The sequence below is a fragment of the Onychostruthus taczanowskii genome, unplaced genomic scaffold (genome assembly GCF_017590055.1).
Source record: "Onychostruthus taczanowskii isolate IOZ18803 unplaced genomic scaffold, ASM1759005v1 scaffold4, whole genome shotgun sequence".
Lineage (NCBI taxonomy): Eukaryota > Metazoa > Chordata > Aves > Passeriformes > Passeridae > Onychostruthus > Onychostruthus taczanowskii.
The window spans coordinates 7132127-7152364 of record NW_024501459.1 but is presented as its reverse complement, the minus strand read 5'-3'; positions in this window follow the sequence as shown (position 1 = coordinate 7152364).

Sequence of the window (20238 nt, the reverse complement as noted above, 5' to 3'; positions counted from 1 at the left end):
AAACACACCTTCATGAACCAGGATCTGACATCTAGATGCTTTCTCCTTTAGGATCTGCAAGTACTGAAATAGCAAGATTGCCTCAGACACCAGATAATTTGATTAGAGTCAGATCTGTATCCTTTTTTTTTTTGCAGTTTCATTAGAGGGAAATTGGGGAGGTACAGTAATTTCTGTTCAAATCTCTCAATGTTGTATTTTCCCACTGTGAAAAATGCAACATTACAGAAAGATGAAGACCTAGCATTATAATAGGAAATTGTAAAAATGGTAGCTGCCTCTTCAAAAACACACAGAATTTCCAATATAAATTATGTATTAAAGGAAATATGTTTGTGTAAAAAAAGTAGCAGTAATTTAATATAAGGTGACAGGATTTTTAGGAGAGGCTAATGTGTGTCAAAAAATATCGTGTACAGTCTTTAATCAAACTCATGATCCTCAGTTGAATTATTGCTTGTAAAGCTGATTTTACTGTATTTTCTAATTCATTAAAGGCAAATCTCTTTCTCTCTCTTTCTTCCCTTTTTTTTTTCTTCTAGTGGTTATTAGAGGAAAATTAAGTTTAGTTTGTGTATAGATAAGATCTTTTTGGGGTGCCTGAATCAAACAAGCAGTTATTTGGGGTGCCATTCTTTCTCTCAGAACAGAGGTACACAATATGAAACTGGGCTACCAGAGTGTATAAAAATGTTTAGCTTAATCACTCCCTAATGACAGCGACTTATGTCCTTAGTGCAGTCGATTTGTTTCCTGGGTTTTAAAAGTAGATTATTTCCATGGTGCAGGCTTAGTGTAAGCTGTTGAGAAACCACAAGCACTGCACTTCAGCCTGAGTTTGGGACGTTCGCCAAGGGTAATCTGATTAAAAGGGCATTTTTTACAACATTGTGGTGCTTTGAAAATTCTGTGCAGCCAGATAGAGTAGGGCCAAAAAAAATTTGCTTTTTCAAAGCTAACAGTTTTGCCTGAGCAGAATTAAAAGCGTGATAAGCAGCATCACTGGAATGATTCTCTTCGACAGTCTTGCAACTGGATAAACAAAGCATCCTTAGTAACACATCTGTTACAGACCCACAAGCAAATTCATGATCTATTTAATGCAAGGTTTTTGCTTGTTTGTTCTGCTTTTAATCACATTTGCTTGCTGCATAGGTGTGAGGTTCTGAGGCCTTGCTTTATCTATAAGAACGAAAATGTTTCCCTTTTTCTATGGTAGCTTTTGTCTTCCATGACGTGACATTTATAAATGTTCTGCTGTGAAAGTGGTTATTTGTGACGTGCTCTAAGAACCAGTGTTGGGTACCATATTCCTGAGAAGTTTAGCAGCTGTATGTTGTTAAAAGGTAATTATCCTATCTAGAATCTTGTATTTCTTATAAGAGATAGAATGTAATACTAATTAAATATGTCATGTTTGCACACATCAGAACATACTGAAAAGAACTGTTCTTGTATAATTTGCCTTGTTGAACTACTTTCATATTCTTCTGCAGCACCTAAATAAGGAAGAAAAGGTAACAGAATTCTCACCCCTTCTTCACAGCCCTGTATTTCTCTGAATGGCAAGTTCATGCTGGTCTCCACACGTGCTGATACACAGGACTGCTTACAGCAAGACATTTGTATACACAATATACTTCAAAGTCATCGGGTTCAGTGAGACTATACAACAGATCAGACTGGCACTACGTTGTAGTATGACAGGCAAAATGAAATTTGTTTTCTACAAAACAGGCTATTTTGGTTCACTTAATAAATATTGAATGACAAGACATGGTTTCTTATCTTCTACCACATCACATGGTTCTCTGGAAAGGGAAAAATGTATAATGAATTAAACTGAATTAAATTTTCCAACTGTCTTGTCGTAATTGTAGCTGCTGACTTGTAAGTGAAGCAAAACTGCAATGCACCACATACTGCATTTTTTCACCAAAGAGGCCTCAGTGATAAAATTACCTTTATATTTGCTTCAAAAATGGATATTTTTTGTTCTGTTTATCTTTTTCCACATAGGTCAGAGCATCTATATCTTCCTCTGTGCATGTGGCAAAGGATGTTTTCCCTGTCACCAGGAATGCCTTGATAATTTTTTAGGTATCAGCATTTTAAAACTGGCAACCTCAGGATTACACAAAGCTTTTGGATATATCAGTCACAGTATATATGAGGTATAGGCAGCACTGCATTTACTCTAACTTAGTTTTACCTGTGGAGATACACATCTCATGTTCACCCATCTATATATTCATAACTTCATGTACAAACATGTAATTATACAAAAACTATTGCTTTCAGCGATGATTTCAATGATATTCAGCATTTCTTCCCGCACCCCTCTCAAACTTGTATGCATCTACATTTGTGAGATAAAAACACATTGATTTTAAATCTGATGGATGCAGAGCCATAGAGTAGTTCAGCCAGCAGCATTTCCAGTGTGAGGCTGCATGTCCCAGAGCCCTGATGTGCTGAAAATAGCTTCGTCAGGGCAGCTCGGCTTGGGAGCCTTTGATGCTGTGCTAAGCTCAGGTTAGAATATTTACTGATACATGTCTTCAGCAACTGTCAAAACTGCTTGGAGCTATGAGATGCAGACTTTTTCAATTCCATTGACCAGCCAGTCTCCCAAGGCACAAAAATCTGCTTCAGGGTAGCTATAGCCCCACAAATTCACTTTGTGTGACCATAAAAAAGGGGGATGGGGGGAGAAGAAATTTTACTGGGAAAAAGGCTGAAGCAAGGTGTCATTGTGTCACACTTTATTTGCTATGCTGTTACCACTGTTCCTCAGAAATGGAAACATAGCACAGGCAGAATTGATTGAGAAACATCTCTTTACTATAACTGTTTACTCTGGATGAGTCAGCACAGCCTGGATTTCTGGCATACTGACTGTTGACAAGCATTTCTTTTTTTTTTTTTAATCTTCAAATTTGGCATATACCTTATTTAAAATTTTCCTTTTAAGATTGAATTTTATGCCCCTTAAAATGATATATTCATGCCCGAAAGATGACCTGCTGTTCTCAGGGAGAGAAAGGCAAACCATTAGAAAAGAAGAGGATTTCTTGATAATCAAGGACACCTGTGATTCTGTGTGGCTTTCGAGAGCACAAAGACCTATAGATCTGCTCTTTCTTCCTGAGTAAAATGTCTGTGATCCATAAGAAGCTCCAATCCTTCCTTTTTCTCAGCCCAAAGAGTAAAAGGGAAAGAAAGAAAATTATATGCCATCAGATCAGCTGCTCTCTGTTTCTTCTTTAAAAACCTGAGGATGTTGCTATTTAACATAAAACCTTGTGACCTTACTGCCGCTGCTGCTTTGAAACACCAAGCTGTTTAAAGATGCAAATTGCAAACAGAGGGAAAACATCAGAAGAACCTGCCTCAAAATTAGTGTGTTTGACTGAAAATTAGCTAGCTTAATCGAACTTGCAGGAAGTGGATTTTCTATTCAGAAACCTGGTTAGAAATTTTGTCCACTGGGGCTATTGTCAAAGTGTACAGGACCTTGGGGAGCACAAAAATTAAGGCTCCATGTAACACCCACATTATTGTGCTCATGTTTGATTTGCATATATTTTAGACTGAAATCCTTCAACACAAGAGTCGTATGTGATACATTAATAAGCAGTTCAGAAAGACTGAAGAACTGCTGTGGTTTCAGGTCCCCACTTTCTAAGACCAAGGAAATGATGATGTTTGGTCAGCAAGGGCAGTATATGTGCAAAGATGATGCTTATCCATTCATTCAAGCATGGAGGGGACCCTCCACAAACAGACTTCTTTCTTTTGGCAAGGAAGAAAGACCTCAGCTGCCCATGTCACACTCCTCTATAGCAATGGGATTTGCATTGAGAGGAGCTCTATGGGCAGGTTGATTAAGATGAAGGAGTGGGAAGGCCAAGCAGCTGCTGGTGGAAGCAAAGTGCTTCGGTCAGAATGTGCCCATCCTCACAACTCTGCAAAAGCATCTTGACCAGATGTTTACTGGACACTCTGTTTACTAATTCCAAGAGCTCATTGCCAGATCCGTTCAGGGACAGAGTGAATACAGTCCATGACCTTTCCTTTTCCAAGAAAGAGGAAACAGAAGCCACTGCTCCAGGTCTTTCTGGAAAGTGCCTATATTTCTAAATGTGCGCATACCTCTCATTTGCCACTAGCACAAAGTCTGGAAATTAAAGGCAGAACAAAGTAGATATACCACGTCCCCAGTTTGGTCCACTGAGTGTGCCATATGGACACAAAACTGCTTTAAATATGTACTTTAATAAGTCTGTCTCCCATGTCTCCACCAGTTGTGTATGGCTATGTAATTTATTTGCATGAATTTGTTTTGCTTTCCTAGCGTTGAGAATGAGACTCTTCATTATGCTACTACTGGAAAAATAACTTGCCAAGGTAAAGGGTACATGTTGAGCTTGCAAAGCTCAGAGCTAAGGACCAAAGAAAAATTGTTAGATAATAAAAACATGTAGGAAAATTTCACCCAGAAATTGTTCAAAAAGAATGGAAGAGTTCAAAATTAGGACTGTAAATAATCTTACAAAACAGACATCTGAAGATTCAAACTTCTGTTTTCTATTTTATCAGTAGGATTTCTGGACAGGCACAGTTTGAAATCAATCATGATATTGTTGTTAGGTGCCCTTGTTTGGATTTAGTAGCCTAGCCAGTTACTGAAGCAGCACATTAATTTAGATGCTTAGTTTAATGGCAAATTCTCAATGAAGAAAATGAGAGCTTAGTCTGAGTAAGGTTAGATGAAGACTAGCATTCTCTATTTCTTTTGAAAAGATGTAGCTTTACAAGAGTAGAGGGATTTTCCAAGTCTTATAGAAAGTTGCTGAAAAATAAAGGACTTAATAGTATATTTGTGGAAGTTGATGAAATTGGATAATGTTTCCTACTGAAGGTATTTTCATTAATATGTCCATTTTTCAGGTCCGGAGATTTATACTGTTGTATCATGTAGGAATCATTAATTTTCAAATGATATACCAATATTTTATTTCTATTTTCGTTTGATTCAGGCAGTATATTGTCAACTGTGTCCAAGAAGAAATATGTCCAAGGAAGCATTCATACTTATAATAATGGATAGAAACCTTTTGCAGAATATTCACTATTAGGAAACATAATGATGCTAACGTTATCTGTTCTTCTGCACAGAGATATTTCTAACAAAGAAAATCTAAGGAAAGAGTTGTATTTTTCTAATTCTACGGTCACGGTGAATGTATCTTTCTATTGTCATAGACAGCACAGATAAAAAAGATATTTTTCACATTTACTTTTTTAGCTCTAAAATTCCCGTGTCTCTAAACTTCCATGAAGGCTTAGGGTAAAAATTCCTGAAAACATTTCCTATTCTTTATAATTCTGCTGGCAGTGCTGCAGAATCACATCCTTTATAGGTATCTGTCACATTGTGATGGTGTGATACCACTTCTTCGCTCGCTTTAGTTCAGCGTGTCATAAATTTAACTTCCAGGAAATAACTTGTATTATAAAGTGCTACATTCACTTCCAAGCTGCACATTGAAATGGTGTGATTCTGTTTCCTTCTTTTATAGGTAAGGTTTTTGTACTAGCAAGAAATGTTTAAAAGTGTAAGTGCTGAGGACATAGCCCTTACTGAATTTGCCTTATAAAAATGCTACATAAGCACCACAAATACTAGCTTTCAAAGATTTGTATTTGGTAAAATTTTCATTCACAAAGCAAACAATTTCCATTTGTCTGCACAACATACAGGTTAGCAGATTGTAAGAGTCAAAAAGGGAGATTTGATTTTCAAGGAAAAAAGATAGAAACCCAGCATTTTCCCAATAATATTTGGAAAAAAGTTAAACAGTAGGAAAATAATTAATAACTGTATTTCATAGAGGTAAGTTAATTGTAGGGTTAAAGCATTTAATTTTTCTTATATTTTTTGATTGCTCTAGTCTTCAGCTTTCTCTATAGAATCTCTAGATGAATAACTTAATTCTGACTACTATTGTTAGAATGAAACCATAATCAATGTGTAATTCCTATTTATAATAAGAAATACATCTAAACACCATGCAATTAGTCTTTTATAAACCAGCAAACAGTATCCGTAATACATAGTTATTAAAACCCACTGTAATAATTTTAAAATCATCCAACACAGAGAAATCGTGAGGACAAATAACGCAGAAATTTAGGAAATTGATTACCAGTTGGATCTAAATTTGAAGGAGTAATGAAAATGTCTTTATTCTGTTCTATCTGCTATGTGCCTTATTTGTGTTTTAAAGTGTAATTCACACCTTTACAATGCATAAGTTAGCATTAATCCCTAAACTAGTGGGAGAATTGTGTTCTTTCCTTTAAGACAAGCTAAGTCTTGTAAAATGTTCGAAAAAATGTGTTGCTGAAATAAGTGGCAAATTTTAGAAGAGAAAACAAAACCAGAATTTAGAAACTGCTCTTCTCCTAGGTAAACACGGGTATTGACAGGTCTGAATTAAAAGTGTCAGCTATATATATTACATTTACCCATTCATTCCTACACTACTCTTAAGGCGATTGCTTGATTCCTGTCCTGTATGACAGAAAGAAACTTTGCAGCATAATAGAGAAATAATGTCTATTTTGTACTCCAAAACAGAGTCAAATACCAAAGTTCTAGCATTTTGACATTTTAAAGGGATATACAGATGGGGGCATATCAGACTCGGTTCATAAAAAATTATGGAGTTCTTTATTTGCATGTTTGCTGGGCAGATAATAGATCCTGCTAAAGCTGAGTTTTAGTCCTGAGCCTCTCTAAGTATTCAACAGAAGGCAGGCTAAAAAGTGCAAATGAGCACGTACTGTGAGTTGTCTCCTGAGGGAGGGTGTTGCAGCAGTGTGCCCAGGAACCTTAAGACTCCAGTAACAGTATGTATTTTGTGTCAAAGGAGCACATCCTTTGCAGTGCCCTGAAATAATCTTACAAGCTATTCATTCTCCTGAAGCAGAGTTTAGTCTCAGGACAGATAAGTAGCAGCTACCAAGATACAACTGAATGCAGAAATGCCTTACTATACCCACCTCACTGGAGTTTTATCAGACAAGAAAGTCAGTATTATTTGCCACATATTGCCTAATGCAATTCGATGACCATCTTGAGCTGGTGACAACATTTATTAACTACAGTTTTTTTGAAAGCCAAAAATTATGCTCAGAATCTTATACAAAAATTAAGAAAGGCTGACTCTTCAGACACAAAGTTACTGAACACACGGTTTGTTGTCCCTCTGGTATGATTCCAGAATTGTTACAGAATTTCACAGATCAGTTAATGATTTTGGTGGCAGGAAAAGTTTAGAGACTGTTCAGTTATAATATGTATAATTTAATGTGTATAATGTATGTTTAATAATCAGTTTGTTTGAAATGTCACAATTTTTTTGGTTTGGTTTGGTTTGTTTTTTTTCTGAAAGGGTGTTGTGAGCTGTATTTTAAACTTCAGAAAACTGTTGTATCTTTGTAAAATTAAAAAACCTCAGGGATCATATTATTGATGGCTTTTGACTGGTTTTAGCTTTGGTTTTGGGATTTTTTTACTTGGCATGGCTTTTGCACTATTTTATTTCCTTCCTTTCCCCCCACCCCAATTTATACAGTTTAAATTGTAAATAGTCATAGCACAGAAAAACTTTCAAAATTCATTCAAATTTTGAACTATGAAAACAAAAATAGTTGTTCATATATAAGCCTTTAATATTACATTTATTTAATTTCAGACTCAATTAGCTCAAAACCAAAAATTATTATGATTTCCTTCTTGCCCTTTAAAATACATTTTAAACAGAACCCACCTGCTCTTTGTCTCACCCCCACACAAGTTTGGAAAATGGAGATTATAGCTACAAAACTGGATGTTATTAAGCATACATCTAGCATGTCTGTAGGTAACTGCATTAAAAGTAGATGGTCTGGCTAAATTAGTGAAGCTAAGTGGAGGTGGCATATAAAACTTTGTTACAATACTTGAGTGTATTCCATATATTCTGTGTAGGATATACTAAGTGACAGGCAAAGATGGTTTAAACAAAATAGCATGAGATAAAGGTTCTTCAATTTAGTCATTATTTTTCATTTTTGTATCCCTCTGGGCTTTTTTTCCCCCACCTCCAGACTGGTGAAGGTTCTTACATGCAGACATCATAAGTGGAACAGTTAATTCGTCTACGTACAATTATTTCTTACAGTCAGTGGAGCTGCTGCCATGAGTCAGAGTTTGCAAGTTTGTTCTCATCATCTTTCTGGCAAGGAGTACCAACAGTTTCTGAAGAAAGTCCAATTTCCCAAATCACAAATCTCAGCCCAATTTTGCTGACAAGTTTGTGCTTTTTAAAGTATTTGAAAGCTGAAGGTTTGAGTTTCATCAGATAAAGAAGCCCGACCCTCCAGGGTTTGACTTTTACCTGTTTTAAGTAGATGAAACAGTAACTTTCAAATTCTTTGCACCATATGACTTCTTGAACCTGTAGCTTTTTTGCCGGTGCCAAACTGACCCGACACATTAACAATGCTATGCCTGCTCTCCCAGTTGTGAGAAACATGAATTTTAGCTCTGCCAACGTCCTGTTCCCAAGCCTGGAGCAAATCGAATCTGCCCCGAGCATCTCATTGTGGGAACAAAGTTTTCCTCATTTTGTCACTGGTGTTTCAGGACTGTTCTTACATGTGCACACATGCACACACACCAGTTGTTGTTTCTTCACTTTCTCTAACAAAAGGAGAGCTGTTGTCACATTTTTTTCTCCTCTCTTGGTTGTACTTGTCGGGCAAAGATCATCATGCTCTGATTTAGTGTTTTCAAATAAGTGTGCCCTCCGGTGCAGTGCTCTATTGAGAGACAACATAGCCCAGGCAGGAGAGTTCAGCATGGCCACTAATAAAACACAAGTGCTGCTTTGTCAGGCCACGAGTGATTACTTGAACAAGTGCCAACCAAGAAACCAAACATTAGAGCGCAGCTCTTCAGACCCTCAAGACAAAGGGCCAATTGACTTTCCTCATTAGTTTTTGTGCCAAACATGTAAACACAGTTTCCTCTCTATCTTTGATGCTCAAAACATGCCAGCTTGTTAACATCTTGGGTGGTATGGTGGTTTATGAGCTTGTAAAGACTATTATGTACTGGTGGGTTTTGTCCGAATTGAATAGATTGGCTTATCCTAAGGACGCCCGAAACTGGCATCTTTTTGACAATTTAGAAATACTGTCTTTGCTCCAATAGACTGAAGAAACTGCCTGAAAGAAATTTAAAATGCACAAGATTTTTTTACTGGCATACATGCACATTAAAGCTTTGTTAAAATTAGGACTGCTCTTTGGCTCACTAAAATATAAAAACAAAACCCTGCTGAATTGATAAGAGAAGCTCTGGCTACATAAATTGCCTGATTAAACCTGATATATAACCATAGAGCAGAAATCTCACTGATTTTTTTTGCTGGGTATTCTTTATATTACTCTGCTTTTATTTTGGAGACCTCTGACATTTTAACTTCCTGCACATTTACTCCAGTCTTTTTTTTGTTTCTAAATGCTGTGACTATACAACATAATGGAAATTGAAACAATTTGAAACAACCTGAAATGTTTGTGAAAGGTGTTGAATTTTAGTCAGTGCACTGGAATGTTTTCTCTCTGAAATACCTTTTATATGTGGTGTGACTGCTGGCATGATATTTTACCAAAGTAAAACACTGAGGGTTTCTTAATGTGGCTACTTTATGAATGACTGTGAATGGTGGTGAGCTTAATGAACTGGCTTCCCTTTTCAGTTCTGCAAATGATATCCATATATTTTAGCCAAAAATTGGAGCTTACTTTTTTCCATTGTACAAAATTATGACGAGTTTTTTAAAAATGAGGATGATTATTAAGAGAAAAACAACTGAAACCCTCTGTTTAACTTGCATTTCCAACTAAAATTGAAAGAAATTAATTTGCCAGCCTCTGTTTATATTGAAATACAGAATCATATTCCGATTCATGGGTCTGATGAGAATTACATTATTGTCGATGAAGAAATGGTGAGAAATAGGAATAAGTAAATTATTTTGAATTTCCTTTTAAAGAACTAAAATATTAGAAAGGGAAAGAAGAATAATAAAGGGCTTCTGGGATTTTCTTGAAGTCTCCCTCTCTCTCATACACACACACAAACACACACACACATACACACACATGCACACATGCACACACACACGCAGATACATTATCTTTTATCTTTTAAAGAAAGGATCCAGCATGTATCGAGCTATCTCCAGGCAGAGCAGTGAACCCAGAAGGATCTTAAAGGATCTTAACTGCTGCTGGGCTCAATGAAACCAAACACAAGAAAGGGCTATATTTTTGGTGGAACCTTAGCAGCCAGATCCTTACATTGAGGTTCTCAGTGCCAGTAAAAAATTAATATTAGCTGAACAGGAAAACAAATGTATGGATCTTATATGATGTCTAATAATGAAACTCCAAGTCTCCTCTCCTAGTCTGTCCCATGGACAAAAGCCTCCACTGTCCATGTTTGGCCCTGAAACTTCTGGCCTGCAGGGTCTTTAGCAGGTGGCTGAGTAGGCACACAGGCTCCTCACCTCTTCCTCCTTTCCACTGTAAGGCTGCTTGCGTGAGGTTTGGAGTTGCTGTCTGCAGGTTAAGATTTCTGCCTGCGTTCTGTGTGATTTGGGTCTTGGTCTGCAAGCTCTGTCTCTTTGAGGTTTCCTTGCATCATCTCGAATTAACCCTAACCCAGGAGAAATAGCAGAGGGCTGTTAATCATTCTTAAGTGGATGGATGAGCAAATGGTTTCCACCCAGAACAAGCTGGTTTTCCAAGGCAGGTCTGTACAGGAATGATAAGGAAACAATCAGCTACAGATATGAGCCACCTGAGGGGGCTGATAGTGGGAATCCTGCAGTCGATTTAGTTTCAGATGCTTTCAAAGAGTGGTACCTATACTATTCACCTTGGGGGAAATGAAACAGAGAGTGATGTGCCTTCCTGGAAAAATAATCATCTCTGGTACACCACCAGGGAAGGATGAGGAAAGCTGAGGGGTATTTGGTCCACAGAAGGTATTAAAAACACTGTGCAGAATTGTGGTTTCATGCCCAGGGACGCTGTCAGGTGTGTGCACAGGTTCAGTCCCAGAGGGCCTTCACCATGGCCTGGGGAAGGGGCAGCATTAAATCATAAAGTGGTCCACAGGGTCAGTGCTTGGCCCAGGACAGATTGTGAAACAGGAATTTCATTTCCCAAGAAAGTTTTATTGAATTGCCTCCTCACACAAAATTGTACTGAGAGACTCAAAGCCAGAACTGTCTGGACTCTTCTGAGGCTCTTAAGACTTAAATTGCCCTGGGAACAGCTGCAAGTGGGTCCAAACACTGCAGACTTATGAGTGCCCAGAATGGAAGATCTCAGCAATTTCTATGACAGCTGGCAGCTAACTCTCAAAAAAGTCCCCTGAAATTTCCTCAGTGTTTAAAAACTATAGCTGCCTTTGGAATTTAGCTGCAAGTGGAGTGTCTTCCAGGCTTCTCAGTACTACAGGTAAAACTAGCTTCCAAAGAAGATGCTCAAGTGCCTGGGGCAGTAACAGATTTGGAGGCAAAGTGCTGGTAAGGTCCATATGAGTAGGGTAGATAGCTGCTGGTGAAACAAAACAGTCAGTAAGAGTAAAGGTACTTACGGTGATAGTTCAGAAAAATATGGGTGGTGGTCTTTTGTCCTCTTCTTCTTCACACTCCATTTCCCTTGCTCATGCCTTAGGTTACTGGAGTCTCAGTTCCTCCCAGAGTTCCTCCCTCTCCTTCTTCACAAATCCCTACTTCCTCCTTCAAGTTGCTGACTTCCGTCATCTTGATCTTCCCCCAAGAGGAAGGTCCTCTCCCATATCAAGGCATGTGCTGAGGCTGTTCAGTCATTCAAGCTCTGCTACATGCTGGCTGTGAGGTCACCATGGTTTACCAAGAAATGGGTCTTCTGGATATTCCAGATTTTTGAAATAATGTGGCCCTGCTCTCAAAGTAGGTAAAGCTATTCTCTGAGGCACATAACAGTTTTTGCTCAGGACTGAACTTGTATATATGATAGTCTGTCACACAGCTGCAGATATTACAGGACAGTCTGTGTTGTTCTTTATGTTGTTTTTTCTTCCTCCTGAATTTGATTGAAAATATCACTGTTACAAACAACACTTTCTGTGACGTGTTAGATTTGACCTAAAACTGAATTTGGTTCAGTACCCCTGTATCTAATGTTTGCTTTATAACCCTTCTTAGCCTTTTCACTAAATTGCCTGTACAGAAATAATAATTTCAAAATGTGTTTCCAATAGCCATGCATTTTTGATTGCCTGATGTTCAGGGTGAGTACATTAATACTGTTCAAGGTGCTGTTTGCAGTTTTTCGGGCATGTCAACACTCTGGAATTTCAGCAATCGAATTTGACCTACTGAACCCTGCACGCAAATCCCTCGAATCGATCGCACCACACAAAGCAAAGTCTGCTGTAGTTTTGTAGCTAGAGTGAAAATTGAAGAGTAGGTTATTGGTGCTCTTTTGCTACCAAGTTCACCATGGCAAAATCATGAGCTCATGATAGACCATATAATGAAAGTCTCAGCATTTCGATGTATAAGCCAAGACCGATACCTTGACCTTTCAGGACTAGCAAAATGGATACAGGAATTGTGGAAAACATGTCTGTTCTTATCCTAAGTCAGGCAGTATATGGCTAAATAGAGCCACTATGTGAAAGATACACCGTCCTCGATGGTGCCTCAATGTTTTACAATGGTTTCGTACTGAATTTCAGCATTTTAGTGAAATGGTGAATTTCAGTCAAAATAAATTTAAATCATCACGGTGACAGAATGATCACTGCATAGGGGCAGGGAAGAGAGTTCCTCTGAGAAATCACTTTCTGTTAGTTTTGTCACCAGCTAACTGCAAAACAAAATGATCATCAGTAGATCAGAAAGATGAAAATTTAAATTTAAAAAAATGGTGTAACTGTATATATATATGTGCCTTGCTTCCAGATTTAGACTGTATCTGAGTGTTACTCATCTGATCATCCGCAGCAGAGTTTGTTGTTAGAGATATGTAGGTTCTCAGAGACAGGGAGATTGCTCAAGCTCTAGCAAAAACAACTGGTCAAAGTACGTATTAAATCACATTGGAAGCATGTGAAAATTACTTCTTAGATCCTTCAAGTTTTTCTCCTCCTTTGTGTATACAGCAGAGTAGCACAAAATGCCATTTATGAGGTCTACTGGTGAGAAGAACGTATATGACAGTAGGTGTCAGATTCTTTTCTTGGTAGGGTTCATCCTCTCTTCTTCAAATCCACAGTCATTATGTAGTGAATTATTAATGGCAAGGTAAATGCAGTTATTCTGGTGGAAAAGAAGAAAAGATGTGTACTGTTATTATGACTGAGAAATTGTTACATGGCAAAAGGATAGGCTGTCATTTACAAACCATTTTTCTATTTAAGGTTCTCTCATTCTCTTGTTCCTCTCTAAGTAGTTTCACACAAAATTGAGAGACTGGAAGAAGGATAAAGTTTCTTATTTAAAGGTCACTCAAAGAAGCGGAAGGACTCCCGTTGGGCCTATCCTTGCAATGCTGCCTTGGAGTAGGATCATGTCCGATCCCTTTGGACCAGGGCAAGCAGACTAAAGACTTTTCAAAGACATTTGGAAAAGGGGAAACTGTCACCCCTTTTAAATTCTTTTAAAAATTAAATAAAAAGACAATTTTATAGAAGAAGCCAGTTTCAATAAGCCTAGTCAGAGAAGTGAATAAGAGTCTAAAAATATGAAAGAGAACTATGAAAGAGAGGCAGAAAACCAGTCTATGACTACTATTTTTTTAAAATAATACAGGTTGTGAAGAAATATCCTTTTTTTCTTTAGGTTCCTCCCCAAAATGTAGGGATGTTACAGACATTTCTTGATATTAAGCATTGATATTCCATGACTGAATATTTTTTTGATTTAAGAATATTGTCTCTCTTGTGTAAAGAAAACAGTTCAAATTCTCTATTTTTTCTTCATCACTTCAAAAAACATTGGAGAAATTAGTATATTCTTATTTCTGAATACTTTGTCCCCTGTAGGCTATGTACCTCATATACTTTTGTCCAATCTCCAACACTGACAGCCTTTGTATGTTGTCTGCACTCAAACCAGGACAAGTAGAACTGTGGTGTGATCTATTTGTTCATAAGATTACTATTTATACTCTATTGCCATGCTTACTTCTTGAACAGCACCTGGCAAAATGAGATCCCAATCTGCTTTCAGGTTGTAAGAATACTCACTACAATGTGGCAACAACACATTTAGTTTCTAGATGCCTGTGCACACACACAAAGAAGTTCTGTGGGATTCAGGGTAATAAAGTACTCTTCTAGAAAAATCTTATTTTTCTGTGAAGCCAAGCTTTTTAAGGAGTTAGAAATATTGTCTTTGTTCTTTCTAATGCACAGTTTTATTCTTTTCATAGAAAATACTCTTTCTGCTTTATTAAACCCATAAAAGCTTGAAGGCTACAGAACCTGCTGGAGAATGTTTGCACTCAACAATGCCTTTTTCTAAGTGGCAATGAGGATGGTTGCATAGTTAAGATTTCTGATCTGATCGTTTATTTAAGCTATTACATGATTGAATTTTGTTCTGGTTTGTATTCAGGCAGCTTCTCCAAGTATGTTAGAGATATCATATGCTGAAATTCCAAAGTGGATGCAGGGCTCCCTACTTTTGTTCTTCTGCACTGATAGTTTTTAAAATGAAAGCTTTAATCTGTATTATATAGGATCATTAATTTCTGCATTTTACACTTGAGCAACAGCATTCTGATTATCTGCTGCAATGAAAAATAAGCAGCCCTGCTCCTGCAGACTTAATTACTTACTGCAGGGCCCATCCCTTCCTAGTTATGGCACGCAATCTGCAAATGGGGTCAAAAACACTATTAAAAACCAAATTACCCACTGGATGGAGAAAACAAACATACAACTGTGACCTAGAGGACCTCACCAACATAAGAGGCGAGCCTAGCTGCACACACATTACACAGCTCTGCCCTCAGACGACACAATAAGCGGCCAGACGAGCTCATCGCCCAGGACAGCCATGCATGCCATCATGGCGTGAAGTGTGTTCTGCCTAAGTGCTTTAGAAACGGCAGAACTGACTGGTGTGGAAATGCACCCAAGTGCTTTGGAGAACGTGCCTGCTGAAGAGGTGCCTGGATACAGTGGGGGTTTCTAGAAAAGCTGACTTTGGCAGGAAGGACAAGGATTGGTTCCCTAAAATCTCACTGTGTGGCCCTCTTGAAAATCAAGCTCTATATACCAAATCCTTGTAAAAGTGTGATTCAGACTTGAAGAATATTAGACATAGGCTTTTAATGACATTGTATCTACTTTTCTTTAGAAATAGTACTGGATGCATTTTAGAGCAAGCAGTAGGAGTTATGAAGGATTTGGTAAATTTTAAAAGTATATAAAATGCAGTAGTACTTATAAAAACATACAAATGCAACAGCAAACAGACTGACTCCTTTTAAAAAATAGTATCTTATTTGTTTAAACATAGTGTACAAGAATATACCATATTCATACAATTTCCATAGTTGAATGGATGAAAAAATGTATCTGAGATGGAATTTTCCATGTCTAGAAGTCTAATGGCTGGTAATAGAATTGTAAACTATAAATGAAATGTTGATCCATTTATATTAACAGTGATACAATATTTACTTGCAATATTTCTAGCAATAGTATGCTAAGCTAATTTATAAGACAACAGGACAAGGAAACTATTGTTTTGAAATCACATTAAAAGCAATAATAAAAGAAAACAATAAAATATTTAAAGTGCATACAGGGAAAAAAAAGTCCATAAAACACACAGTTAACATTAAAAAATCATTCAGTACCATTTGAAATTTATCTATTTGAATATGCTGTATTTAATTAATTGCAAGCACTGAAAATTGCTGAAGCTTAAAAATATTATTCAGTCCAGAACATAATAGTATAATATTTTTTTCTATGAAATAAAACCATTATAAATTCTAAATAATAAAACTCCAGGAAATGGAGAGGATTACAACAAAACAGTAGTAAGTTATCAACATGCAAAAATATGAGAGATGGAAATAGTCTATAATTGTGTAGCTATCAAGAGGAGTTCCATAGTAAAGTTTGTACTGTAATTTAAACCTGAAGAAGCATTAAAATAATTAAAAAAATTTACATTTGCTGAACTCCATTTGCAAGTCCAGCAGAATGAATCTTCATGAGACGGGATTTTTTTTACCTTTAATCAGCTACTAATGTTTTTTGTTTTTTGTTTTTTTTTTCTGACTGAAAATTTATGACTCTGTGCTGCTGAGCTGCTGCTCTGCTTTTTTAACATGTCCGTCTGCATAGGTACCCATGATCCAGACCTCTTGCCCACTGAATTGAGATTTCAGCCAGAAGTCACATGGACATTTTTCTACTGAACACAGAAGGGCTTGTCCTCAGCTGGTCGGAGCATGGTGCAGATAACACCAAGGTTGTGGGTTTGATACCCACGCAGGCAATTCTTCTAAGAGCTGGATGTTGACCTGATGATCCTGGTGGGCTCCTTCCAAATTAGAATATCCTGTGATTGTGACTGTGTGATATCTGGGCTGTGGGCCTCCCTCTTCTTTGCTTTTTGGCGCTGCATGTGCCAAGCTTACTGGGAACCCCTGAGGAGACGGGGATGGTGAAGGGAAGGGTAGGAGCGTAGATGAAGAGCTGAGGGGAGAGCTGCAGTTCTCCAGCAGTCCAAGGGGTGGCACAGGGAGGTTAGAGAAGGCACGATGCACTTTAAAACAGTTTTTTATAAAAATGGGGATTTGTCAAGGATTGGGAGGACTGGAAGGACTAGCAGGACTGAGGGTGGCTTTCAGCCTTAGAGGACAGCCTTGTTATGTGGGTAGAAAAGGAGGCCTGCCAGCGGGGAGCTGGCGCTACGCTCAGGGGCAGAGAGAGAGAAGAGTCTGGCTCAGCTGGGCAAAACACTTGCAGATTCCTCTGCTCCTTGGGCTCAGATGGCAGCTGGCTTCCCCAGAGCTTGGCTCAACACCACTGTGTGCAGTGTCCAAGTGTGTGCAGAGTGTCCAGACTGGCACAGCTTTAGCAGCCCAGCTCCAAGCAGAGGTGTTGGTGCCTGAGGGGCTGCTTGGGCAAGGAGAGCAGGACTTGGGATCCCTACCTCCTCTTTGCACCTCAGCAACCTGTGCTGCTCCCCACAGGGACAGCTGCAGGCTGACCTGAGCTTGATGTCTGCTGGCAGGAACCTTAAAGCAGAGACTGCAGCCAGGCCAGGGTGCCCCCGGCCCTGCCGTGGCAGGGGACAGCTCTTGTGGTGTGCTGCAGCCGCAGGTCCCACCTCACCTTGTCCCCACACCTCCTCCTCCTCCTGTACGTGATTGAAATTGAAATGAAAATGTGATAGCCCTGTCCAGTTGCTGAAGTGGGGACAAGAAGAAATGTTTCAGAAACACAAGGTGATCAACGCAACAACCTGAGTTGCTGACAATCGACAGTGTGCTCTATATTTTTATTTGCCCAATGTGATTCATTGTTGCATGAGCAGCCTTTCAAGGAGAAAGACTGAAGTACTGTTCTTGCTGTTACAAGGGCTGCTTAATTTTTTTCATAATTAAACTTGTCAGACCCATGTCTGGATTTGCGGCCAATATTTGATATTTGCTTTCAGATTCCTTAGGCCAGGGAAACTGCAAAGCCATTAGGTAAAAGAAATTAATGCAGCCTATCACTGATGCCTGACTACATGCTCCAGGAGGAGCCTTAAATCAAATCCCAGCATTTCCCTAATATTTGCACAATGACAGTAGATTTTTTTGTTTATACTTCCATCTCAAAGTACTCCTGGAACAAAATGACAGCAGTGGTTGCAAAGCTGAGTCCTGCAATAGCATTGTAATGGCACTGAGATTTTTTACAAAATGTTTTTACAAACTTTTAACTCTTTCAGAGAAAGAGGAGAAGAAAAATGCTTAAGTTTCTTTTACATTCCCCTGGAAGACTTTCTAATTCACCTTGACATAGAGGACCAAAGACAACCTGAACTCTGATTCAGTGTTCCTGTTCTTTTTTGTCCTTCAGCAGAACTGGGGTCTCTGTTTTGCTGAAGTCTTCTAACCCTTTCACAGATGATCTTACTGCCATTCCCTGAGATTTTTCCCTCAGTCTCTAGAACAGTTTAGCTCCACTTCCATTCTCCTTGCTGTGGCTTCTTTAAATACATAATATTTTATCCCTAAATTCCCAGGGTAGGTATTAGTGCCTTTGCTGAGAAAAGCTGATTTTTATTGGCCGGTTACCAGTCACTCAGAGTTGAGACTTTTTTCTCCCATTGCTATCTGTGTGTCATTGTTTCAGTGTCTTGCAGTATTAGATTGTGTTGGATGTGTAAAATGTCACTGGCTCATTTTAATTATTGGCCACTCCACAAATGAGCCTCTTTAAGAGGTACATTGTTTTGCAGGTAGAACTGAAATTATGCCTAAAAAGTCTCCATGTTTGTGATAACACAGTATCAAAAGATCAATTTTTTGTCATCAACCTCATCAGTTTTAACGTTTCTAATGAAACACCAGGTCCTACAAATCTGAGGAGGTCAGAATCTGAGAAATTTTGGAAACAATTTTAAAAAACCTAAAACATTTTTTATGACATAGGAAGCTAAAAATTAGATGTGAAGCCTCCAAACAAACATTTTAAGAGAGGGATCCCAAGGAAGTGGAATGCAAAAGTATAGATCAAAGAGGGTTCTAATCTTGCCATTTGTAAAGAAGTGAATCATTTGTATTATGACTTATAAATACTTGGAGTCACTAAGCTCATCTCAGGAATGAAATATGATGGTGAATGCACATAAAAAAGTGGGAGAAAAGCTGTCTGGAAACACTGGTGCTATGTTTTGCTTAGTGGTGTGCTTTGTATTTTATTTTATACAGAAATTCTTCCTTTCTTTTCCTCTTTTGTTAATTCTCATGGTCAGTGGTGTATGGCTCATCTGCACTCATAGAAATTGGCTTCTTGCATCACTAACAAGACACTCTGTGGGTCCTTTTTGGGTTGTCTGTCAGTCATGCCATTTCTAGGATGAAAGCTCAGCAAACAGCACCAAGGCACACACTATGAGACAGGAGGTCTGAACACAGCTCCAGGGAGAAAGAAGTCGTGTTACATTCACAGCCAGTGCTTGGTCAATGGGTTTTGCAGAAAAGAACATAACAGGGATTGCTCCTCTCTCTGGCATGCTCAATGCTGTTTTCAAAGACAAAACATTCATGCTATCCCTTTCACAGATTCCTCACTAAAATAAGACATCTGTCAGCTGGACTAAGGCAGGCTTGTTTTTAAAACCTGTACAAATAGTGCAACAGACTCATGGCTTTACACTGAAAGACAGCAGGTTTAGATTAGATATTAGGAAGAAATTCTTTACATTGGGAATGCTGAGGCACTGGCACAGGCTGGGCAGAGAAAATGTGCATGCCCCATTCTTGGTAGTGTCCAGAGCCAGGTGGGATGGGGCTTTGAGCAACCTGGTCTAGAGAAAGGTGTCTCTGGCCCATGGCAGAAGGGTTGGAATTAGGTGATCTTTAAGGTTCCTTTAATTTTGCACTGGGCAATTTCTCAGCCTCTGCAATGTCTACCACTTTTGTTTAAATGTCATAATTAGAAATTATTTCCTCTCCACTCCATTTTCTTTAGCACCCTGTGCTGTGGTAACTGATGAAATATGCTTTCAAATCTTGGGACTAGAGAGGAAGGAGAAGCAAATTAATTCTCTGGGAAAACTTTGTTGCTTATATGCTTATAAAGGATGATATTTATAACAAATCAGTTACCTGAGGTGTTTTAAAAGAATGCAAGAACAATATCCAAGGACTTAACAAAAATTTATTTGAGGTTTAGATGAAAAATTACCCCTTGGAAAGCTAAAATGTCTCCATTGTAGGAATACAGCAACACTGGTCTTGTTTCAGAAACCCATTTAGTATTTGCATTAATTTCTTATAGCAGCACAGGGTTTCTTTCTTTTTTTCTTAAGACATAAAGTAAAGCCATCTCAAATGAATTTCAAAACTATATTAGTGATGTTTTATGGTAAACTC